Here is a 26125-nt window from a genome sequence, read left to right on the forward strand (position 1 = left end):
ATCTCCCTTGGATCCTGCGTTGATCCTACCGCTGCTGTCGCCTGAATCAACCTGGGATCGGGTGCTTGTTTTTTCTGCATGCCCTTGCATAAAATGACGTCCGGAAACTGCACACTCATCATCAGAGTTAAAATTTTCTTTGGCACTAGTCAAATGATCAGCACTATTTAACTTGCCCCCGTGATCTGAACTAGGCATATAATTAGTAAGAAGTGCAATTTCTGCATGAAGAAAGCTCCGGCATTTGGATGAAGTTTTGCAAAAGGAAACACTGTTTCATCAAATATAACATCTCAAGAAATATATATGTGTCTAGTGGAAATCTCAAGACACTTGTATCATTTATGAAGATTACTGTAGCAAAGAAAAACGCATTGAGTGGAACGAAATTCAAGTTTGTGGCGATTGTATGGATGGAGATTAGGATAGCAAGCACACCCAAAAATTCTTAGAGAATTGTAATCGGGTTTATGATGAAACGATTTTTCCAAGGGAGTAATATTGCCAATGACTTTGGTAGGAAGGCGATTGATAAGATAGGTTGCAACAATAAAAGCTTCATCCCAATTTTTGAGTGGCATTGATGCATGGGCTAAAAGAGATAGGCCTACTTTAACAATGTGATGATGTTTACGCTCGACAGAGCCATTCTGTTGATGAGCATGAGGACATGAGACATGATGAGAAATTCCAATATTGCGAAAGAAGGAGTTGAGTTTCTCATACTCCCCTCCCTAGTCACTTTGGACCGCGAGAATTTTTCTGTCAAACTGACGTTCAACAAGCTTCTGAAATTCTTGAAAAATAGAAAGAACTTTAGATTGAAACTTAAGCAAATATATCCAAGTAAACTTACTAAAGTCATCAATAAAACTGGCATAATATTTTTTTTCTGCCAAACGAATCTCTTGCATGACCCCATACATCACTAAACATAAGTTCCAATGGAGCATGAGACACACTATTTGACCCAGGATAAGGAAGTTGGTGATTCTTTGCACATTGACAAGCATCACACACAGACTCAATATTAGAACTGTTGGAAATATGCCCTAGAGGCAATAATAAAATGGTTATTATTATATTTCCTTGTTCATGATAATTGTCTATTGTTCATGCTATAATTGTGTTATCCGGAAATCATAATACATGTGTGAATACATAGACCACAACATGTCCCTAGTGAGCCTCTAGTTGACTAGCTCGTTGATCAATAGATGGTTATGGTTTCCTGACCATGGACATTGGATGTCATTGATAACGGGATCACATCATTAGGAGAATGATGTGATGGACAAGACCCAATCCTAAGCATAGCACAAGATCGTGTAGTTCGTTTGCTAAAACTTTTCTAATGTCAAGTATCTTTTCCTTAGACCATGAGATTGTGCAACTCCCGAATACCGTAGGAATGCTTTGGGTGTGCCAAACGTCACAATGTAACTAGGTGGCTATAAAGGTGCACTACGGGTATATCCGAAAGTATCTGTTGGGTTGGCACGAATCGAGACTGGGATTTGTCACTCCGTATGGCGGAGAGGTATCTATGGGCCCACTCGGTAAGACATCATCGTAATGAGCTCAATGTGACTAAGGGGTTGGCCACGGGATGATGTGTTACGGAATGAGTAAAGAGACTTGCCGTAACGAGATTGAACAAGTTATCGGTCTACCGACGATCGAATCTCGGGCAAGTGCTATACCGGTAGACAAAGGGAATTGTATACGGGATTGGTTGAATCCTCGACATCGTGGTTCATCCGATAAGATCATCGTGGAACATGTGGGTGAAGGAAATATGGCCTAGAGGCAATAAGAAAGTTATTATTTATTTCCTTATTTCATGATAAATGTTTATTATTCATGCTAGAATTGTATTAACCGGAAACATAATACATGTGTGAATACATAGACAAACAGAGTGTCACTAGTATGCCTCTACTTGACTAGCTTGTTGATCAAAGATGGTTATGTTTCCTAACCATAGACATGAGTTGTCATTTGATTAACGGGATCACATCATTAGGAGAATGATGTGATTGACTTGATCCATTCCGTTAGCTTAGCACTTGATCATTTAGTTTGTTGCTATTGCTTTCTTCATGGCTTATACATGTTCCTATGACTATGAGATTATGCAACTCCCGTTTACCGCAGGAAAACTTTGTGTGCTACCAAACGTCACAACATAACTGGGTGATTATAAAGGTGCTCTACAGGTGTCTCCGAAGGTACTTGTTGGGTTGGCGTATTTCGAGATTAGGATTTGTCACTCCGATTGTCGGCGAGGTATCTCCGGGCCCACTCGATAGTGCACATCACTATAAGCCTTGCAAGCATTGCAACTAATGAGTTAGTTGCGAGATGATGTATTATAGAACGAGTAAAGAGACTTGCCGGTAACGAGATTGAACTAGGTATTGAGATACCGACGATCGAATCTCGGGCAAGTAACATATCGATGACAAAGGGAACAACATATGTTGTTATGCGGTCTGACCGATAAAGATCTTCATAGAATATGTAGGAGCCAATATGGGCATCCAGGTCCCGCTATTGGTTATTGAACAGAGAGGTGTCTCGGTCATGTCTACATAGTTCTCAAACCCGTAGGGTTCGCACGCTTAACGTTCATTGACGATATAGTACTATGAGTTATGTATGTTGGTGACCGAATGTTGTTCGGAGTTCCAGATAAGATCACGGACATGACGAGGAACTCCGATATGGTCCAGAGATAAAGATTGATATATGGGATAATAGTGTTTGGACTCCGGAAGGGTTCTGAAATTCACCGGAAGGGGTTCCGGATGTTTCCCGAAATGTTTGGGTACGAGAACACTTTATTTGGGCCAAAGGGGAAAGCCCACAAGGTTTTTGAAAAGTGCAAAAGGAAGTTTTGCGGAGTCCAGGGGCCAGACGCCAGGGTCCCTTGCGTCTGGGTCCAGACGCCGGGAACCCTGGCGTCTGGCCCTGGAGTCCGAGAAGGACTCTTTCCTTTCGGGTGAAACCGACTTTGTGGAGGCTTTTACTCCAAGTTCCGACCCCAAGGCTCAACATATAAATAGAGGGGTAGGGCTAGCACCCAAGTCACATCAGGAAACACCAAGCCATGTGCCGACAACCCTGTCCCCTCTAGTTTATCCTCCATCATAGTTTTCGTAGTGCTTAGGCGAAGCCCTGCGGAGATTGTTCTTCACCAACACCGTCACCACGCCGTCGTGTTGCCGGAACTCATCTACTACTTCGCCCCTCTTGCTGGATCGAGAAGGCGAGGACGTCATCGAGATGAACATGTGCAGAACTCGGAGGTGCCGTGCTTTCGGTACTTGGATCGGTCGGATCGTGTAGACATATGACTACATAAACCATGTTGATATGACGCTTCCTTGAACGGTCTACGAGGGTACGTAGACAACACTCTCCCCTCTCGTTGCCATGCATCACCATGATCCTGTGTGTGCGTAGGATTTTTTTTTGAAATTACTACGTTCCCCATCAGTGGTATCAGAGCCTGGTTTTATGCGTAGATGTTATATGCACGAGTAGAACACAAGTGAGTTGTGGGTGATATAAGTCATACTGCTTACTAGCATGTTATACTTTGGTTCGGCGGTATTGTTGGATGAAGCGGCCCGGATCGACATTACGGGTACGCTTACGCGAGACTGTTTCTACCGACGTGCTTTGCACATAGGTGGCTGGCGGGTGTCAGTTTCTCCAACTTTAGTTGAACCGAGTGTGCCTACGTCCGGTCCTTGAGAAGGTTAAAACAACACTAACTTGGCAAACTATCTTTGTGGTTTTGATGCGTAGGTAAGAACGGTTCTTGCTCAGCCCGTTGCAGCCACTTAAAACTTGCAACAACAAAGTAGAGGACGTCTAACTTGTTTTTGCAGGGCTTGATGTGATGTGATATGGTCAAGGCATGATGCTATATTTTATTGTATGAGATGATCATGTTTTGTAACCAAGTTATCAACAACTGGCAGGAGCCATATGGTTGTCGCTTTATTTTATGCAATGCAAACGCCCTGTAATGCTTTACTTTATCACTAGGCGGTAGTGATAGTCGTAGAAGCATAAGTTGGCGAGACGACAACGATGCTATGATGGAGATCAAGGTGTCGCGCCGGTGATGATGGTGATCATGACGGTGCTTCGGAGATGGAGATCACAAGCACAAGAAGATGATGGCCATACCATATCACTTATATTAATTGCATGTGATGTTTACCTTTTTATGCATCTTATCTTGCTTTGATTGACGGTAGCATTATAAGATGATCTCTCACTAAATTATCAAGGTATAAGTGTTCTCCCTGAGTATGCACCATTGCGAAAGTTCTTCGTGCTGAGACACCATGTGATGATCGGGTGTGATAGGCTCTATGTTCAAATACAACGGGTGCAAAACAGTTGCACACGCGGAATACTCAGGTTAAACTTGACGAGCCTAGCATATAACAGATATGGCCTCGGAACGCAGAGACCAAAAGGTCGAGCGTGAATCATATAGTAGATATGATCAACATAGTGATGTTCACCATTGAAACTACTCCATCTCATGTGATGATCGGACATGGTTTAGTTGATATGGATCACGTGATCACTTAGACGATTAGAGGGATGTCTGTCTAACTGGGAGTTCTTAAGTAATATGATTAATTGAACCTTAATTTATCATGAACTTAGTCCTGGTAGTATTAGCGTATCTATGTTGTAGATCAATAGCTTGCGTTGTTGCTCCCTTGTTTTATTTTTGATATGTTCCTAGAGAAAACTAAGTTGAAAGATGTTAGTAGCAATGATGCGGATTGGATCCGTGATCTGAGGTTTATCCTCATTGCTGCACGAAGAATTATGTCCTTAATGCACCGCTAGGTGACAGACCTATTGCAGGAGCAGATGCAAACGTCATGAACGTTTGGAAAGCTCAATATGATGACTACTTGATAGTTTAGTGCACCATGCTTAACAGCTTAGAATCGGGACTTCAAAGACATTTTGAACGTCATGGATCATATGAGATGTTCCAGGAGTTGAAGTTAATATTTCAAGAAAATACCCGAGTTGAGAGATATGAAGTCTCCAACAAGTTCTATAGCTAAAAGATGGAGGAGAATAGCTCAAGCAGTGAGCATGTGCTCAGATTGTCTGGGTACTACAATCGCTTGAATCAAGTGGGAGTTAATCTTCCAGATAAAATAGTGATTGACATAATTCTCTAGTCACCATCACCAAGTTAGTAGAACTTCGTGATGAACTATAGTATGTAAGGGGTGACGTAAACGATTCCCAAGCTTTTCATGATGATCGATGAAGGTAGAAATCAAGAAAGAGCATCAAGTGTTGATGATTAACAAGACCACTAGTTTCAAGAAAAGGGCAAAGGGAAAGAAAGGGAACTTCAAGAAGAATGGCAAGCAAGTTGTTGCTCAAGTGAAGAAGCCCAAGTCTGAATCTAAGCCCGAGACTAAGTGCTTCTACTGCAAAGGGACTGGTCACTGGAAGCGGAACTGCCCCAAGTATTTGGCGGATAAGAAGGATGGCAAAGTGAACAATGCTATATTTGATATACATGTTATTGATGTGTACTTTACTAGTGTTTATAGCAACCCCTCGGTATTTGATACTGGTTCAGTTGCTAAGAGTAGTAACTCGAAACGGGAGTTGCAGAATGAACAGAGACTAGTTAAGGGTGAAGTGAAGATGTGTGCTGGAAGTGGTTCCAAGATTGATATGATCATCATCGCACACTCCCTATACTTTCGGGATTAGTGTTAAACCTAAATAAATGTTATTTGGTGTTTACGTTGAACATGAATATGATTTGATCATGTTTATTGCAATACGGTTATTCATTTAAGTTAGAGAATAATTGTTGTTATGTTTACATGAATAAAACCTTCTATGGTCATACACCCAATGAAAATGGTTTGTTGGATCTCGATCGTAGTGATACACATATTCATAATATTGAAGCCAAAAGATGCAACGTTAATAATGATAGTGCAACTTATTTGTGGCACTGCCGTTTAGGTCATATTGGTGTAAAGTGCATGAAGAAACTCCATGCTGATGGGCTTTTGGAATCACTTGATTATGAATCATTTTGATGCTTGTGAACCATGCCTCATGGGCAAGATGACTAAGACTCCGTTCTCTGGAACAATGGAGCGAGCGACTGACTTATTGGAAATAATACATACTGATGTATGCAGTCCGATGAGTGTTGAGGCTCGCGGAGGGTATCGTTATTTTCTGACCTTCACAGATGATTTGAGCAGATATGGGTATATCTACTTGATGAAACATAAGTCTGAAACATTTGAAAAGTTCAAAGAACTTCAAAGTGAAGTGGAAAATCATCGTGACAAGAAAATAAAGTTTCTACGATCTGATCACAGAGACAAATATTTGAGTTACGAGTTTGGTCTTCAATTAAAACAATGTGGAATAGTTTCACAAAAATCATGCCACCTGGAACACCACAGCATAATGGTGTGTCCGAACATCATAACCATACTATATTGGATATAGTGCAATCTATGATGTTTCTTACCGATTAACCACTATAGTTTTGTGGTTATGCATTAGAGACAGCTGCATTCATGTTAAAAAGGGCACCATCTAAATCCGTTGAGACGACACCGTATGAACTATGGTTTGGCAAGAAACCAAAGTTGTCGTTTCTTAAAGTTTGGGGTTAAGATGCTTATAAGAAAAAGTTTCATCCTGATAAGTTCAAACCCAAATCGGAGAAATGTGTCTTCAAAGGATACCCAAAGGAGACAGTTGGGTACTTCTTCTATCACAGATCCGAAGGCAAGGCATTTGTTGTTGAGAATGGATCCTTTCTAGAGAAGGAGTTTCTCTCGAAAGAAGTGAGTGGGAGGAAAGTAGAACTTGATGAGGTAACTGTACCTGCTCCCTTATTGGAAAGTAGATCATCACAGAAATCTATTTCCGTGACTCCTACACCAATTTGTGAGGAAGCTAATGATGATGATCATGTAACTTCAGATCAAGTTATTGCCAAACCTCGTAGGTCAACCAGAGTGAGATCCGCACCAGAGTGGTACGGTAATCCTGTTCTGGAGGTCATGTTAATTGACCATGACGAACCTACGAACTATGAGGAAGCGATGATGAGCCCAGATTTCATGAAATGGCTTGAGGCCATGAAATCTGAGATTGGATCCATGTATGAGAACAAAGTATGGATTTTGATTGACTTGCCCGATGATCGGTGATTCATTAAGAATAAATGGATCGTCAAGAGGAAGACGAACACTGATAGTAGTGTTACTATCTACAAAGCTCGAATTGTCGCAAAGTGTTTTTGACAAGTTCAAGGTGGTGACTACGATGAGATTTTCTCACTCGTATCGACGCTTAAAAGTCTGTCCAAATCATGTTAGCAGTTGCCGCATTTTATGAAATCTGGAAAATGGATGTCAAAACTGTATTCCTTCATGGATTTCTTAAAAAGAAGAGTTGTATATGATGCAACCAGAAGGTTTTGTCGACCCTAAAGGTGCTAACAAAGTGAGCAAGCTCCAGCGATCCATCTATGGACTAGTGCACACATCTCGGAGTTGGAATATATGCTTTGATAAAGTGTTCAAAGTATATGGTTTTATATAGACTTGTGGTGAAGCCTGTATTTACAAGAAAGTGAGTGGGAGCACTACAACATTTCTGATAAGTATATGTGAATGACATATTGTTGATCGGAGATAATGTAGAATTATTCTGCAAAGCATAAAGGAATGTTTGAAAGGAGTTTTTCAAAGAAAGACCTCGGTGAAACTGCTTACATATTGAGCATCAAGATCTATAGATATAGATCAAGACGCTTGATAAGTTTTTCAATGAGTACATACCTTGACAAGATTTTGAAGTAGTTCAAAATGGAACAGTCAAAGAAAGAGTTCTTGCCTGTGTTACAAGGTGTGAAATTGAGTAAGACTCAAAGCTCGACCACGGCAGAAGACAGAAAGAGAATGAAAGTCATTCCCTATGCCTTGGCCATAGGTTCTATAAAATATGCCATGCTATGTACCAGATCTATTGTGTACCCTACACTGATTTTGGCAAGGGAGTACAATAGTGATCTAGGAGTAGATCACTGGACAACGGTCAAAATTATCCTTAGTGAAATAAGGATATGTTTCTCGATTATGGAAGTGACAAAAGGTTCGTCATAAAAGGTTACGTCGATGCAAATTTTGACACTAATCTAGATGACTCTAAGTCTCAATCTGGATACATATTGAAAGTGGGGGCAATTAGCTAGAGTAGCTCCGTGCAGAGCATTGTTGACATAGAAATTTGCAAAATACATACAGATCTGAATGTTGCAGACCCGTTGACTAAACTTCTCTCACAATCAAAACATGATCACACCTTAGTACTCTTTGGGTGTTAATCACATAGCAATGTGAACTAGATTACTGACTCTAGTAAACCCTTTGGGTGTTGGTCACATGACGATGCGAACTATGGGTGTTAATCACATGGTGATGTGAACTATTGATGTTAAATCACATGGTGATGTGATCTAGATTATTGACTCTAGTGCAAGTGGGAGACTGAAGGAAATATGCCCTAGAGGAAATAATAAAGTTATTATTTATTTCCTTATTTCATGATAAATGTTTATTATTCATGCAAGAATTGTATTAACCGGAAACATAATACATGTGTGAATACATAGACAAATAGAGTGTCACTAGTATGCCTCTACTTGACTAGCTCGTTGATCAAAGATGGTCATGTTTCCTAACCATAGACATGAGTTGTCATTTGATTAACGGGATCACATCATTAGGAGAATGATGTGATTGACTTGACCCATTCCGTTAGCTTAGCACTTGATCATTTAGTTTGTTGCTATTGCTTTCTTCATGGCTTATACATGTTCCCATGACTATGAGATTATGCAACTCCCGTTTATCGGAGGAACACTTTGTGTGCCACCAAACGTCACAACTTAACTGGGTGATTATAATGGTGCTCTACAGGTGTCTCCGAAGGTACTTGTTGGGTTGGCGTATTTCGAGATTAGGATTTGTCACTCCGATTATCGGAGAGGTATCTCTGGGCCCACTCGATAATGCACATCACTATAAGCCTTGCAAGCATTGCAACTAATGAGTTAGTTGCGAGATGATGTATTACGGAACGAGTAAAGAGACTTGCCGGTAATGAGATTGAACTAGGTATTGAGATACCGACGACCGAATCTCGGGCAAGTAACATATCGATGACAAAGGGAACAACGTATGTTGTTATGCGGTCTGACTGATAAAGATCTTCGTAGAATATGTAGGAGCCAATATGGGCATCCAGGTCCCGCTATTGGTTATTGACCAGAGAGGTGTCTCGGTCATGTCTACATAGTTCTCGAACCCGTGGGGTCCGCACGCTTAATGTTCGTTGACGATATAGTACTATGAGTTATGTATGTTGGTGACCGAATGTTGTTCGGAGTTCCGGATAAGATCACGGACATGACGAGGAACTCCTGAATAGTCTAGAGATAAATATTGATATATTGGATAATAGTGTTTGGACTCCGGAAGGGTTCCAGAATTCACCGGAAGGGGTTCCAGATGTTTCCCGAAATGTTTGGGTACACGAACACTTTATTTGGGCCAAAGGGGAAAGCCCATAAGGTTTTTGGAAAGCGCAAAAGGAAGTTTTGCGGAATCAAGGGGCCAAACGCCAGGGTCCCTGGCGTCTGGGTCCAGACGCCGGGAACCCTGGCGTCTGGCCCTGGAGTCCGAGAAGGACTCTTGCCTTTCGGGTGAAACCGACTTTGTGGAGGCTTTTACTCCAAGTTTCGACCCCAAGGCTCAACATATAAATAGAGGGGTAGGGCTAGCACCCAAGACACATCAAGAAACACCAAGCCGTGTGCCGGCAACCCTGTCCCCTCTAGTTTATCCTCCGTCATAATTTTCGTAGTGCTTAGGCGAAGCTGCGGAGATTGTTCTTCACCAACACCATCACCACGTTGTCGTGCTGCCGGAACTCATCTACTACTTTGCCCCTCTTGCTGGATCGAGAAGGCGAGGACGTCATCGAGCTGAACATGTGCAGAACTCGGAGGTGCCGTGCTTTCGGTACTTGGATCGGTCAGATCGTGTAGACGTACGACTACATCAACCATGTTGATATAACGCTTTCGTGAACGGTCTACGAGGGTACGTAGACAACACTCTCCCCTCTCGTTGCCATGCATCACCATGATCCTGTGTGTGTGTAGGATTTTTTTTGAAATTACTACGTTCCCCATCAGTGGTATCCAACATAGGTGTCCAGATCCCGCTGTTGGTTATTGGCTGGACATATGTCTCGGTCATGTCTGCATGATTCCCGAACCCGTAGGGTCTACACACTTAAGGTTCGATGACGCTAGGGTTATAGGGAAAGTTTGTACGTGGTTACCGAATGTTGTTCGGAGTCCCGGATGAGATCCTGGACGTAACGAGGAGTTCCGAAATGGTCTGGAGACAAAGATTTATATATGGGAAGTCCTTATTCGGTTGCCGGAAGTGTTCGGGGGTTTATCGGTATTATACCGGGACCACCCAAAGGGTTCCGGGGGTCCACCGGGAGGGTCCACCTGCCCCGGAGGGCCCTATGGGCTGAATATGGAGGGGGAACTAGCCCCTAGGTGGGCTGGGCGCCAAACCCCCTAGGCCCCATGCGCCTAGGGTTTGGGGGAACCCTAAAGGGGGCGCCCCCCTTGGCTTGGGGGGCAAGCCTTCCCCCTTGGCCGCCCCCCCTCTAGATCCATCTGGAGGGGGCCGACCCCCCTCTCCCTTGCCCCTATAAATAGAGGGGAGGTGGGAGGGCAGCTGGACCACATCTAAGGTACATCTAAGGCGAAATACAGAGGTCGTTTTGGTGGGTCCCAGATGTCAGGTGGAGGAAATCATTATTTTGCGCGTAATAAGGAGGCATTTCCTTGCGTGCGGCCATGGACCCAGCTGTCAGCCTCTCCACGTACAGTCCACTTCAGATGCATGTCGGTCGTTGACCACGCTGACCACGCCACGCCGAGAGCACCAGGGCGGTGGACGACGGCGAGGCATAGGAAGGGAACGACACAGAGGCAGGGAAGACTCGGTCGTTGTTTTTGTTTCCCATGCGGAGGGGAGTACGACTGTACGAGGGTTTACTAGTTCGTTTGCCATCACCGGAGAATAACAGCAGGTGTGGGTGAGTAGAGGGATGGCTAGGCCAGTGATGGGAGTACGGTGGGGCAGTGAGGCCTGCGCGGCAGCACAGCCGGCCGCGGGGAGGGAGCAGGCAGTCCCGCCGGCGCTTTTTTGAGCGGCTGGAGCAGGAAGAGCAGAGATTGAAGAAGCACGATGGTCGTTGGATGGACATCCAACAGTCACTGCTTGTGCGTCAACTTTTTTTAGGAAAGCCTCAAATCTGTAGAAAACAGCATACAGCCCATCTACCATTATTTCTAATAATTTTCAGCCCATTTGCTAATTCTTAAGGTTTTTTTGGAGCCCATATTCTTTTTGTTAGCATTACAGCCCAAATTATGGCCACGGTTAAAAAATTATACGAAATTTTGCATATTTCGGTGCGGTCCAAACTGTTTTTGATCCCGAAATTTCGACTCACATTCAAACTGATCTTAAAAATAAATGTATATCAATATAAAATCCAACAAATTCTCCACGCATAAAAATTAATGTAATTTAAAATCTTGAAATGAAAAAAAGGATATTTGAAACTAATTGCCGGTTTGATGTGTTTTAAAAATGTACAGCCCATTTCTCATTACTGATGGGCCATTTTCTCGGCTATCTGAATGAAAGCTCTTCGCGTCTTGAAATATTTGCAGCCCAATAGGCCTGACAAAGCGACTTGCTTGGCAAATCACAAAAAAACTGGGGTGTGGCCGTGGACCCAGCTGTCAGCCTCTCCACGCACTGTACTCTTCCGATGGAAGTCGTTCCTTGACCACGTTGACCACACCGCGCGGAGAGCACCACGGCGGTGGACGACGACGAGGCCTAGGAAGGGGACGACACGACAGTGGAAGCCCGCGCGGAGAGGAGTACGAGGGTTCACTGGTTCGGCTGCGGTGTGAGGCTGCCGTCGCCGCAGGGCCTGGCCAGCGGTGGGAATAGTAGGTGGCGGTGAGGCCTCCGTGCCAGCACAGCCGGCCACGGGAGGCAGGAGCATGCGGCACGACCGGCGCTGCTTTGGGCGGCTTGAGCAAGAAGACCAGAGGTTGAAGAAGCACTACGGCCGTTGGATGGACATCATTATTTTGCGCGTAATAAGGAGGCACTTCCTTGCGTGCGAAGATATAGCTGGTGGGTCCGACCTGTCAGCGGGGGGAACATTTTTTAGTCCATTTGGTGGGCTGGGTGAAACAATGATGTAGCATCTATGCAACCCGTTTAAATCCCATTTGCATTTTTCTCGAAATCCGCGGACTTGCTGGGCTGGGTAAAAATATCATGTTGGGCTAGACGAAGAAATGTTATAAAAATATAAACACATGATTGCACGTCAGTAAAATCTTTGCAAGCTTATGTACGCAATCACTAGGAGTTAACTTGCCAAGTTATATATAAACAATTATTATTATTATTTTGTAAGAACTTTCAACTTACAAAATAAAATATTATTTTAATTTGATGAATTAATAGTATGTGGGGTATTATTATTTTTTAGGCTAGACGTGGGACAGTTGAGTTGGTTCTAGGGGAAAGTACTAGGAGAAAACTCAATTTACATCGAAAAAGAAAGTGGGAGAAAATTCAGAGACCTGCTGGGTCCACCTGAGGAGGGGAATATGTTGGGAGGAAGGCGATTCAAAGCACGGCAGCCGAGTGAACTAGTTTTTTTTACGGACAAGTGAACTAGTTTACATACATAAGCAAATAGCCACTAAAAAAGCAATCAGGTTAATGGGTTCTTAAAAGAAATATTTCGGACAAAACAGATAATTACGACACATAGGCTAATGCATGAAACACTCAGATGATAAAGGTGCTTATAAACATATAAAGTACAACATCTAGACCTTCCTGGCATGCTTGATCATGACGCTACGGCTGTTCGTGTACTCGTCGGTTACGGGAAGCAGACACGCCCTCATGTCCAAGATCTGCCTATACATGTTGTAGCATGCGTATGCGTCCTTGGCCGCGTAGGTTATATAGGCTAGATTCAGAGGTACCTCCCACATGTTCAGGTCATCTTCTTTCATGTTGGCGTATCAGGGGTAGATGATGGTCTCAGCGAGGTCAACCACGGAGTCCTTCTCCTTCCCGTTGCTGATGATCTTGTATTGCTTCTGGATGTCGACAAGCTTGTTGCACCACATGGCCGAATCGTCGCGTTCTTCCTTCTCTCCACCGTAGCGAAGGTGCAGTCGGCGCTGCTGATGAAATGGGCGAATGCTCCAGAACCTGGTGCAACCATTGGACTGAGGCGAGGCAGAGCTTCACCGAGTCCGTATCATTGGTGTACATCACATTCAACTTGGTGCAGACATAGGGCTGAACGGCGAACTCAAAGGGGAACTCCTTGCTGAAGTCCATATCCAGCAGGCTCACCCCTCGGATCACCATTGGAGTCTCTTCGAGTGAACAAGTGTGTAGGCGGCGGCAGCAGTTTGTTTTTCAGCTCCTGGGGAACTGGATTCAACAATAAGCTGAGTGTGTACAGGCGACAACAGTTACTACCCCTTCCTCGTCCGCTGCACGCCCGACAGAAGATGCACCCTCGGTCAGACGTCAGTTCACGAGCGGGTCTGTATTGGTACTGTAATAACAGGAGTTAGTGGTCACTTTACTTAAATTTAATTAGCTCTAATAGAAATTTATACTTAAAACAAGTAATGCATTCGCTCATTCTATCATTGCCACAGGATCAACATGCACAACAATTAGAATTATTATTCTCAGGACGCACACAATCAGCACATTTGTGGCACTTTCACAAAGATAATACTACCAAGTTTGAACTGTTTGTTATGGTTGTTGTCCTCTGCATCATCATGCCGTGTTTCCTAGCTTGCAAGATTCAGAACCAACAAATAAGATCCAAATAATAAGTACAACAAAGATGCCTACACATCTCATTGATTCCCAGCTTGCAAGATTCAGAACCAACAAATAAGATCCAAATAATAAGTACAACAAAGATGCCTACACATCTCATTGATTCCCAGCTTGCAAGATTCAGAACCAACAAATAAGATTCAAATAATAAGTACAACAAAGATGCCTACACATCTCACTGATTCCCAGCTTGCAAGATTCAGAACCAACCCATTAGAGCCTTTTGATAAAGTGAATATCGGGATTAAATCCATCTTCGCTAGCCATGTCATATAATCGAAGAACTTGGTGAATGCTCTTGACCGTCACAACATCTGTAGTTGAGTATTCCTGTTTGCATAGCACAAACCAGGAGAGCCTGATTTCACTTTAATAGTGGCCTCCTTTACTCAACCTGCAGCTCCACTCGGATGAAGCCTGCCTGGACTTCCATGATTCAATTCATGCGCCTTTTTCTGCAGTTCACCTGAAATGAAGCAAAGATTGCATCATTCAGCTAGCAAGAAGTACTTGCTCTCATGAGCTGGCAGGTTCTTCTTTAGTAGTTGCACTAAAATTGAGGAACATTAAGGTTGGTTGTCCGGCTCATGTAAGGTGCAACTATAATTTTGTTATCCTTTTGTGTAGTTCCACTAAAATAAAGTGCCATTGTGGTGACAGTGATGGCTCATCTTACAAAGGCTAATAAAATGTTGCATGAGATTACCAGCAAAACTAGACGGAGATTTTGGAAACTCCAATCACCATTTTGTGCAGTTCCACCAAAATTGAGAGATGTTGCCCACGTGACATTTTAGTTGAACTGCACAAGACACTCATTCCAAAAAAAGTGTTTTGTGCAGTTCACCAAAAGGTCACAATAGCAACAAGGTGAAATGGATATCCCTATCTGCACAAAAAGATAGAAAGTAAACAGTTGCTGGTCAATAAGAATATACGAAACATATAGAAAATGAAAAGAAGCATCTTAATTATGTTCATGGCAATCATGCAAGGATAGTAGAAATTTTAAAACGTCAGCAATGCTTCATGTTACCAGAAGCATTACGATCAACAATGAGATTCCTCAAATATGGGATTACTTTAATGGTGGCATTGCTTGTTTACCAGACACAGTAAATCAACAGCAGCTAAAGAGTTGCTTTAAGGGCATGGGACCATGGGGACACCAGGACACTCAGCAGCATAAAGGAGAAACTTACTTATCATACTGGGGAAAACAGTAGGAGTGCCATTTGTAATACAGTTTAATTGCATCTTATCACTAGAGGCATTAGATTAACAATAACACTGGTTAGACATGTCCCTAAGGTAACAGTGTGATCGCTTCATTTTACATGCGCCCTTACATTAACAACAGCAAAAGGTTGGTATAAGGACATGCGACAGTGGACGCATCAGCACAATGTACCTACAAGGAGGCATAAAGTGGTGATGCCGAGTTTGTTCATGCTATGTGAGGGCAGCAAACCTAATCCTGGAGACCTTGTACTATGTGAGGGCAGCAAATCTAATCCTGGAGACCTTTTACTATGTGAGGGCAGCAAATCTAATCCTGGAGACCTTTTACTATGTGAGGGCAGCAAATCTAATCCTGAGACCTTTTACTATGTGAGCGCAGCAAATCTAATCCTGAGACCTTTTACTATGTGAGGGCAGCAAATCTAATCCTGGAGACCTTTTACTATGTGATGGCAGCAAATCTAATCTTGGACATACTCTGTTGACTTGTCCACCAGCCGCCACTTCCTATCCTTTTTCAACCAATAATAGATCTGTTCCTTATCCAATTTGTACCGCGTTTTCCCATTATTTCCCTTTTCAGCCAAGAGACTGGTTGGGTATCCGGTCTCTACTACTTTCACCATATTATTTCCTCTTTGAATCAAGTCCTAGATTCATGCTACAACTTTCCCCCCCTTTCTTTGTTGTTTGAACAAAGCCCTAGATTCGAATGCATGAAGTAGCTTTACCTCTAATAATACTAAAAATTTAGGTGGCTTTGGAAGAGCTGATGGGAGTAGAAAAAGATGCACATGCAGACACGTGGGGAGTTGGGGCAGTAGAGCAAGGCCGCTTTCGAAGAACTTATACCCGAGGGTCACCGGGATGTCGGCAGCGGCAGGTCGGATCTGCGGACAATACGGCAGGGAGGAAGAAGGGTCGGAGGACCTCCCCAGCCGACGCTGTGTCAGAGAGAACGACATGGGCAGAGGATCTGGCCCCTCCGGCAGCTGTGGGTTTCCTCCCTCGGCAGCGATGACCGCGTGAACAATGCACCTTTTAGTCCTCTACACACACCGGCCGAAGGGATCCGACCGGATCTGTGACCAGCGGTGAGCAGAGAGAAAATGTCGCTACCGCTGTCTTGTTTATATCTGGAGAGGATGAGAGAATGAAGAGAGCAACCCTAGTAAAGCAAGCGCTCAGGCCCCTGCGTCCATATATAGTGGAGTGATTATCTTTTTTCTCTCCACAACAAGCGTTTCAATTTGTGTACGTGGCATTAAAGAAAAGAAACTCTCTATTTAAGGTGACTACTGTACGACTCCTACTTACTACTACTAGTAGTACTACAGTATTGTTCACTTGTGCTCCCCGCCCCTCCATTCATTGAACAACCCCACGAGTGAATAAACATACAGTACTTACTATATTTATATAGAACGAACAAGCTCGAACTATTTTCGCGTAGTTAAAAGTTGAGGGCGGGGCTTTTCCCGGGCAGTACGCGCGGCAGTTTTCGGGTAGGCGGTTTGACAGAGAGACGAGGAGGGTGAGCGAGTGGGGCTGTGCGATTTGATGGCGCGTTACTGCTGGAAAGACTTGTGATATGACCACTCACTATAGTCATGAATTACCGGCGCTCCGACTGGGGTGATGCCCCCCTTCCGTTCCGCGCTCTAATCTGGTGCATGACATGTCGACTCGGATGCTGGCTCTCCCACATGTCGGAGTAGTAAGAAGGAGCAAAGAATGAAGCGGTATATACTAGTACTATACTACTCCCTCCATTCCTAAATATAAGTCTTTGGAGAGATTTCACTATGGACCACATACGGAGAAAAATGAGTGAATCTACACATAAAATGCATCTATATACATCCGTATGTGGTCCAAGTGAAATATCTACGAAGACTTATATTTAGGAACAGAGGGAGTACTACTCAGGTCGGAGGAGTGCGAACCACGGTAGCCCAGTGAACCAGCAGTAGAAAACAATGTGGTGATATGGCCATAAAAACAATGTGCTACGGTCCACACTGTAGCAAGTACAGTAACACTCCTCTTTGTTTGGATCCCTGAGTTAGAGCTAGTTTGGGTTGAAATAGCCTCAAATTATCGAAACAAGAGGGGTTAGTTTGAGCTAGTTTTCTCTAACCCAGCTAAAAAAACTAGCCCGGTGGAGAGGTTCTAATTGGGTTAGTTATCCTCGGGCCCACTAGAAGAGAACTAAAAAAATCTTCCCTGCCCGCACCAGATCGCTCCCCCCACCTATCACACGACTCCTCTCTGTTCCCCATAGGGTCGCTCGCCCTCTCTCTCCTTCGGCCGCCCTCTCCTTCCGGCCTCCGCCGCCCTACTCCGGTCGCCCTCTCCCTCCGGTCTTCGAAGGTCGCCCCGCTCCCCCTTCACCAGTCATTTTTCTCCCTCTTTCGTGCGCGGCGGCGGCACATCTACCAGGGAGGTCGCGAGAGGGGTGAGTTTGTTCGTTCCTTCTCTGTCTCACGACCATATCAGTGATCTTGCTTGCTCTAGCGCTAATTCTGATTTGGAAAAGTAGATCCTGATCAAACATGGTATAGATTTGTGGTGCATGCATGGAATTGTTTGATGCTGCTTGAGGAGGTAATCAATCTTTCTAGAGGCCCAAAGATTCAGGTCACCTTTCTAGGTATTTCAATTTTAGGCTTGCATTATTTCTAGAGGCCCAAAGATTCAGTTCACCTTTCTAGGTATTTCAATTTCAGGCTTGCATTATTTCTAGAGGCCCAAAGATTCAGTTCACCTTTCTAGGTATTTCAGTTTCAGGCTTGCATTATTTCTAGAGGCCCAAAGATTCAGTTCACCTTTCTAGGTATTTTAGTTACATGCTTGCATTATTTCTAGAGGCCCAAAGATTAAGTTCCCAGTCGGCGGCAAGCGGCCCTGCTACCCATGTCGGTGTCGACCTCAACTTGCAAGGGCCAGCGTCGGAGGGGTTCCCGGGGCTTGGGCTCTACAGAGCCTTCCTCCAGAGCGACAATGGAGAGCTCCTCCCTCGGTGCGTGAGGGGCTCCGGGCTCCCTCCCTATCGTGAATGACTTCCATGATGAGTTTGCTCATTCTTTGTTTCATGAAGTGTTTCTTTATTTTGTGAAGCTTGATTGACGACTTGTATGTTTAAGTGGGATATCTCATTTGTATGGACAAAGTAAAAATTATCATGTTTTGCATGCTTGATTTGTATAGATGGTTCGTTTATGTCAATTGTGAGCGAGAGGAGGCCATAGAAGAGCCGGCCACACCAAGAGGGTGCTTGGATCCAAGGGACTTATTTTAGTCTGACTAAAAATAGTCTCTTTAAGAGGCTAAAAGTTCCAAGCACCCCTGACTAAAGAGGGGCTAAAACTAGTCTTGAGACTAAAAAAATTTAGTCAGGGGTACCCCTACTAAAATGTGGATTAGTCATCTCTCTCCTTATTTAACTCCTCTCCTTTAACATGGGCGAGTTCTGGATTGGAGGGTTTGGAGGATAATAAATGCTCATTAACTTGATTTTAGTCTCTTTAGTATTTGGATCCAAGCATGGGTGAGGCTAGCAAGTTTTAGTCTCACTACTTTTAGTCATGGAACTAAAACGTATCCAAGCACCCTCCAAATCCGGCAGGAAATAGGGTCCAAAGTAGTCAAATGATTGAAATAGAACATTTATTGTCAATCTAACCCTGCCATCCATACACCTCTTTGGTTTAGAGTTAGTTCAGGGTTAGAATCTAACTCTAACCTCTAACTGAGTTAGAGTTCTCCTCGTCTCGGTTCATCGCCATCATACTTTCCCCATTCCTGTGTTTTCAGTATCCTGCGAATCAAAGAGGCCCTTTTTTGCCAGAAAAATCAAAGAGGCCCTTAGACTGGTTTCGGTCCGGTCATTTTTTATAAACGTGTTATGTCCAAAATTTAATGAACGTGCTCCGGTTTCCACGAAAATAATCTGGTTTCATGTAGTAATTCATTCATTTATTTATTCTTCTGCGGGGGGTTTGCATGAAATTCGTGAGGTCTGAAATGTAAAGTGCCCCGGCATATGCTCCGAGTCGTGCATGCACTACGACCCCGATGCTCTATGTCCCACATGTCGGCGAATGGGAGCACGTGGAAATAGCCTAGGAGTACATATAAGAGGATAAGTGCGTGAAATAATATGTACTGTGAAGCGTAGCGGCGGTTCGAAAAGGAGACCTAAAGTGATGACAGCTATAGGTCGCACGCACCCAACTAGTGGTACTAGACATACGACTAATTTTTCCCTCAAAAAAGAAAAAAAGAGGCACGAGTGCTCAGTACTCCTATTCTATAAACACGAGTCCCATCTGACAACAGCGTCCGTGCTACAACTAGCTCTCCTCCCTCGTTTCTCTCTTCTAATTCTAAACTCGGCCGACGCCCGGTGGGCGGGGTGGGTTTGCTCAATTGCGGCCCCACCTCACAGTGAAAACGTTACGACTGGAATAAAAATGCCATATGCTCCCTCCGTTCATAAATATAAGCCTTTTTAGATACTATTTCAAATGGAATACAACGTACAGATGTATGTAGACATACTTTAGAGTGTAGATTCACTCATTTTGCTCCGTATGTAGTAGTCACTTGCTGGAATCTTTAGAAAGACTTATATTTGGGAACGAAGGGAGTACTATACTAATAAAACATTAAGGCCACGAGGCGATGCAGTGCTGGTTACAGGAGGCAAGAAGAAGAGATGCATCCATCGACGACGTCCACCTCCTCGACGCAGGGCACTGGCCCACCGAACGGCGCCTAAGTAGCAGCAGCTTTCGTGGCCAGGTCGACGTGCTTCTAAACAATGGCGTCCAAAGATTCCAGCCACTGGAAGAAGGCCAACGTCTTTCTATCCTCGCTTGCCTTGTAGTGGCCTATGTAGACGATTTCCTCGTAGACGTGGATGTGCAGGTCGACGGTTTCTTGCATGGAGAGGCGCTGCGCGGCGAGCGCGGCCTCGAGGTGCACATTGTTCGTCACGACCTACGGCACCTGCAGGGCCACCAGGGCTTGAAAGAGTTCGTCACCATGGAGGCCGATGAGGGTGGCAGGCAATGAGGAGCCTGGGCGCGCGGGCTGGAGCAGTACGGCAAGGTCGTCCGCGCGCTTCTTGACGGTGGTGAACTTGCGGATGGAGTTGACCATCATGTCGACCATGCGAGAGGCGAAGCCGGCGTCGCCAGCACCATCTGGAAACGCTGCGCGGTGCGGGGCCGCAGGCCAGCACCTTGGATGATTTGGCACAGCCGACTGCCGCTCGCGTCCATTGCCTCCATAGGTGCTTGTGGCTTCTGGTCACTTGGTCTTGGATTGGAGTGAGCAGTGTTGCGCAGAGACTTGGGAGTCAATGGATTGGAGTGGTGGGGCGCCTTTATTATATGAGATTCCAAACTCTGTTGCATCACATCGTGCTGGCTCTATTTTGCTTCTCCAATTAATTCCCTCTCCATGTAATTGAGGATGCATCATTGACCGTTCAACGTCTCGGGAACTGCTACCCTCTGCCTCCTTGGCATTGAAGCACCTATGGACCCGTCGATGACGAGGTGCCTATGGTGACTTCTTAAATTTCAAGATGATAGTGCCGTGCGTGTGTGCGTTCATAGGGGTGAGTGTATGCGCGTGTATATGAGCGCTTGGGTCTGTACTGTGTAAAAAAACATAAATGCGTGTCAAAAAAAGACTAGTCAGTATACTCAATATTGTGCACCTCGGAGAGGAAAACGATAGAACTAGTACGTACTCCCTCTATCCATAATATAAGAACGTTTTTGACACTAGTGTAGTGTCAAAAACACTCTTATATTATGGGACAGAGGGAGTATTTACTTACGGTGCAGATTCACTCATTTTGCTCCATATGTACTCCGTCTCGGTGTAGTCTAGTCACTTGTTGAAATCTCTAGAAGGGCAAATACTCCTTTCTGGTTTACAGGGCTATACTAGCAAGTAATTGTACGTACTAGTACAATAGTGGGCTCACATAGCAATTTTGTCTCATGCAAGAGCCTGGCTATATGCGTGCTCCAATGCTCGCAACTGCAACGTTCGGTTTGCGCTTGGCTCTTCGCCTCTTCGAGAAGACGAACAATGATGTTACTACTACTGCTTCTGCAGTGTCGAATCCACTACTGCATGTCCGTCCACCGCGAGCGGGACGGATAGCTTGTTGCAGAAGTACTACTAAGTAAAAGCATGTCCTCGTTTGCGAGAACCGCGCGCATGGGTGAGGGAGAAGGCGTGTAGTAAAATCAAGCTTCTCCTCGTTGTACGAGTTGACGCGGCACATCATAGCACTAGCCCCACATGCTTGCCTCTAAACTTGGCTGAAAGACCCGCAATGTACAATATATTTGCTGCAACCTCTAACATTTACCCACCACTAATTAAAATATATGTGGCCGTATGCATCGTTCTGATCAGAGGCCGGGGAGTCCCCCCTTTTCAAAAAAAAAACAAATTAAAATATATATTCCTGTCTTGACCAGATGAGCGTGCAAACTACAATCACCAGGGTGTCAGGTAGGGCCATAAGACTATTTTAATTTTTTTTAAAAACTTTGAGACGGCCACATAGCATGGACCCGACCCCAACGATTTTAAGCTTACATGCACGATACACGCTATCCTAGACTACTCTACACATGAAACCGCCACACGAGCGTCCGGGCTGCGCTTGGCTCTTCGCCTCTTCGGGAAGTCGAACAATGATGGAGTACTACTGCACTGGAGGAGTACTACAGTATGCTTCTGGCCATCTGACACCGATTGAACTGCTGCATGTCCACCGTGTGTGGGAGGGAGAGCGTGTAGCGAAAGCTTCTCCTAGTCTTGCCAACCACCATGCTCGTGGGCGAGGGAGGGATGCTCCTGCCTTTGCGTGTATGACAGGTGGGCCCGACAGGTGTGTGGCCAACCTGTCATATAGCCAAAGGCAGGTGCAGTTAAGTCGGCGAGGGAGAGGATAATCAAACTTCTCGTTGATGTACGAGTTGACGCGACACATCAAAGCACTGCACTCGATATATTTCAATAATTTGCATTTTACCGATGCATTAATTACAACGCATGCAGCAACGCATCAAGAAAGTAGAGATCAGCGAGCCAGATCCTTGTCTTCCTTCTTCTTTTGCCCTTGTGTATTTCGGACGTAGCCGCATGTGACTTTTTTAATTATCTTTCTAATTATGTAAGACAATTAATCGTCCTTATCTTTCTGTGGAAGATCAATGTTGCGAGGCTGGGATGAAGAAAACTCTTGCTGTGGCGACCCTGGCGTTGCTGTTCTTCTAGTTGCTGCTGGGCTTCCTTCAGTTTCCTGGTTTCTTTTGATGTAATAATCGGTTTAGGATGTGGATTGTGTCGTCGGTTGTAATGTTGGGTTCTAGCGCGGATGTTTGGCCTTTGTTGGCCTCTTGGGATGTTGCAATTTCAATCTGGTAGCTTTTAGTCCTTCGTGTTAGGCTGGAGTTGTGCTGAACTTCTTATGAATTGTGGTGGTTTTCAGTAATGAAAATCGGAAGGGACAAGCCCTTCTTTGATAAAAAAATTAATCGTCCTTATATATTCATCAGTCTTGCTATAAGTCGCAGTAGATGCTATATAGGTCCGTCGGATCTTACATCAAGATCCGTGCTTTCAGATTTTCTTTTTTCTCTCTTAAATCTCAGTCGAGTGAGACATAGCCACACCATTAAATAGAGGCTCGGGCGCCATTAATGGAGACCTTGGGAGAGAGGTGGACGGTAGATGGAGGTCAAAGGGCTCTCCTCCCGATAAGCACGTGCAGGGGTCTGATCGCACGCCTCTCGTACTACTCAAATAGCTACCCTGCATGGCGCCTCCTAGCTAATAAAAAATGAGGACGCGTGGCGGCACGTAAATGGTACTAGTAAGTAGAACGCCCACGGTTTCAACAATACTTGTGTTTCCGATTGTAACGTGACATCACTTGTTCCAAAATGACTTTGTTGATTGTTGATGTGTGAGCCTTCGCAAATCGGACTGCAAATTTACCACAGCATGTTGGTGCCATGTCATGGCACCAAGCCAAGTTTCATTATTTTCATGCGTGTTTTGGATTTACAGGAATTAAAAAACTAAGTTTCTCAATGTTTCCAACCCAGCCACGACGCCCAAAATTTTGAATGTCATTCCTATTTCTTGCATGTAACCTAGAAATTTACCCGAGGACACACATGTGATTTTTCAACCAACTTTGGTGCACTGGAACATGTGCTTGTATTTCAAATTTGAATTATGCACACAAAGGTGATGCGTTCCCTCCCAGAACCACGAGCCTTCTTGAGAGAAGCTCCAATTTGCAAGAAGCTTATACCAAAATTTGTTCCTATTCGGCCAATTTTTTTTACCACGGCATGGTACTACCATCACATGACACCATGCCAAGTTTCATGATTTTAAAACCAAGTTTCTCAATGTTCTCGACCGAGCCACGATGCTCAGATGTTTGAATTTGATTCTCATTTTTTGCATGGGACCTAGAAATTCACCCGAGGACACAAATGTGATTTTTCAACCAACTTTGGTGCACGGGAGCATGTGCTTGTAGTTCAAATTTGAATTATGCACATTAAATGACCAAAAACTCAATTAATGTGTAAATAAGGCCAAACGAAGCCGGAATAATTCCAAAATTTAACAGGGCACTCATGTAGTTCTATGTTGCCTTTGTAAATAAACTCAAGGGGGCCAACGTATATCGTTTCGCACTCAAAGGTGGCACGTTCCCTCTCAGAACCACGAGCCTTCTTGAGAGAAGCTTGGGTTTGCAAAAAGCTTATACCAAAATCTGTTCCTATTCGGCCAATTTTTTTTACCACAACATGGTAGTACCATGACATGACATCCACGCCAAGTTTCATGATTTTCAGACGTGTTTTGGATTTACAAGAATTTTAAAACCAAGTTTCTCAATGTTCTCGGCCGAGCCATGATGCCCAGATGTTTGAATTTGATTCTCATTTCTTGCATGGGACCTAGAAATTCACCCGAGGACACAAATGTGATTTTTCAACCAACTTTGGTGCACGAGAGCATGTGCTTGTAGTTCAAATTTGACTTATGCACATTAAATGACCAGAAACTCAATTAATGTATAAAAAACGACAAACGAACTCGGAATAATTCCAAAATTTAACAGGGCACTAATGTAGTTCTATGTTGCCTTTGTTAAACTCAAAGGGGGGGGGCAGCGTATATCGTTTCACACTCAAAGGTGGCACGTTCCCTCTTAGAACCACGAGCTTCCAAATCGGCCCAATTTTTTTTACCACAACATGTTAGTGCCATGACATGACACCATGCCAAGTTTCATGATTTCCAGGCGAGTTTTGGATTTACATGAATTTAAAATCAAAGTTTCTCGATGTTCTCGGCCGAGTCATGACGCCTAGATGTTTGAATTTCATTCTCATTTCTTCCATGGGACCTAGAATTCAACCAAGGACACACATGTGATTTTTCAACCCACTTTGGTGCACCGGAGCATGTGCATACAATTCATATTTAGATTATGCACATTAAAAGTCCAGAAACTCAATTAATGTATAAAAAGGCCAAATGAACCCGAAATAAGTCCAAAATTTAACAGGGCACTCATATAGTTCTATGTTGCCTCTGTAAATAAAATCAGGGGGGAGGCAGCGTATATCGTTTCGCACACAAAGGTGACACGTTCCCTCTCGGAACCACGAGGCTTGTTGAGAGAATCTCCGGTTTTGCAAGAGGCTTATACGAAAACTTGTCCCAATTCAGCCAAAAATTATACGTATGAAAACAGGGTTTAGATTATCCCAAACATCTCGCTACCTAGACCAATAATGTACTATGATTTGAATTCAACATAAAATGGATACAAATATTTGAATTGGAGAGCGTATGGTACATGTAGTTCATAGTGAAATATGATTACTGCTATATGTTTGTTTTTTGTTATCAAGATAATATTTAAATATTGTATAACTTGACAACAATCGTATTCAAATAAGGAAAATTGATTCAAATTTAGTCCATATGGTAGACGACAATATATATGTTCACATGGTGGAGTAAAATGTTCATATATGATGGAAGATCAAAATGTACGACTACATCAATTATAAACCGCAAGGTCACCTAATGATATATTCGAATTCAACATAACGTGGATTCAAAAATTGAAATTTGAGATCATGGCATCTGTAATCATATAAAAGGGACATTACTCTTTCTTTGGTGGGAATTGATTTGTTTTTTGTTCTTGTTGAGGGAAGTGCGAATCGATTTGGTACTATGCAGGGTAATCTTGTTCTCCCGATTTTTTTACATTTTTCTTGTAGTTTTTTCAATGGCATCTATAGCAATATAGTAAAAGGGGACATGAGTCTCTTGTGTCTTGTATGAATGGTTTTTTTACACGTTAAGTTTGTTCTGCCGAACAAGGAATCCGCACCTTGTTATCCCGAAATTTTCAAGCTCGAGTATCTTTTGTCTCACCTGCTTTAAAACTCCCGCTTCTTCAACCCGTGCGGCGCCTTGTTATCCCGAAATTTGGACGCGCGCGAGAACTCCCTCCCCATCCAAAATCGCTCCCTCAGCCCAGACACGCGAAATCCCCCTTCTACCCCTCAGCCGGAAATGAAGCTCCACGTCGCGGTGTCAAAACCGGTGGGGGTACGCTGGTAACTTACCCTACATTTCGGACAAGCGCGTCCCTAAGCTTGGCTCGCCCCTCCCCCTTCGCCCCC

Source organism: Triticum dicoccoides, chromosome 1A, assembly GCF_002162155.2.
Source record: "Triticum dicoccoides isolate Atlit2015 ecotype Zavitan chromosome 1A, WEW_v2.0, whole genome shotgun sequence".
Classification (NCBI taxonomy): domain Eukaryota; kingdom Viridiplantae; phylum Streptophyta; class Magnoliopsida; order Poales; family Poaceae; genus Triticum; species Triticum dicoccoides.